The sequence below is a fragment of the Gavialis gangeticus genome, unplaced genomic scaffold (genome assembly GCF_001723915.1).
Source record: "Gavialis gangeticus isolate Ggan-Ray unplaced genomic scaffold, GavGan_comp1, whole genome shotgun sequence".
Taxonomy (NCBI): domain Eukaryota; kingdom Metazoa; phylum Chordata; order Crocodylia; family Gavialidae; genus Gavialis; species Gavialis gangeticus.
This window is the reverse complement of record NW_017729022.1, coordinates 97,606,394-97,607,126: the sequence shown is the minus strand read 5'-3', so window position 1 is coordinate 97,607,126 and position 733 is coordinate 97,606,394. Positions and strand designations below refer to the sequence as shown.

The 733-nt window shown below is 44.3% G+C and overlaps 1 protein-coding gene across 2 annotated transcripts in view; it reads right to left on the bottom strand.

Moving 5' to 3' along the window:
- GYS2 (glycogen synthase 2) overlaps nucleotides 1-733 on the bottom strand; it is a 92,532-nt gene that overhangs the window by 25,504 nt on the left and 66,295 nt on the right. The window lies entirely within an intron of this gene.

Sequence of the window (733 nt, the reverse complement as noted above, 5' to 3'; positions counted from 1 at the left end):
CCCGGGTCCTCCCTCTTCCCCTTCTTGAAGATGGGGACCACATTTGCTACCTTCCAATCATCTGGCACCTGGCCCAAGCACCACGATCGCTCATAGAGCCGTGCCAGGGGCCCTGCAATAACCCCAGCTAGCTCCCTCAACACCCTGGGGTGGAGAGCATCCGGACCCGCTGACTTGAGGTCATTACTAGATGCTGTAAATCAAACCAACAGCTGTTGTAGAGCTGGACAGGGCAGTAGGGAGCTGTAAGCAATACCTTGATGGACCCTCTGTCCCTACCATCACCAGCAGGAAGGGCAAGTAGTAGAAAACCTGGGCTTTGAGGTCTAGTTTTTTATTATTATTTTCCAAGTCTCTGTCCTGCACTAACACAATAACAGTTTTTGGCTGTCCAAACTCCACAGAATTATCTACAGAGGACAATTTTTTAAATCTTAAAAGCACATCTTTTAATATTAGGCATTATAAAAGTTTTCTATTTTATGGTTTCAAATCTAGCTCTCAAGCCTAAAATACTCAGAAGCAGCTGTTATAGAGCAATGACACATGACACATTCAAGAAAGTTGTCAAAGGCATTAAGGAATTTGCCTGTGAGCCAGGATTGAAATACCTTAAACTTTGGGTAAGTTTGTTCAATATCCTTAGGACTTATTCCACAGATAGCCCATACTTATTCCACAGATAGCCCATATATACAGGCATACCTTGGAGATATTGCGGGTTCGGTTCCAG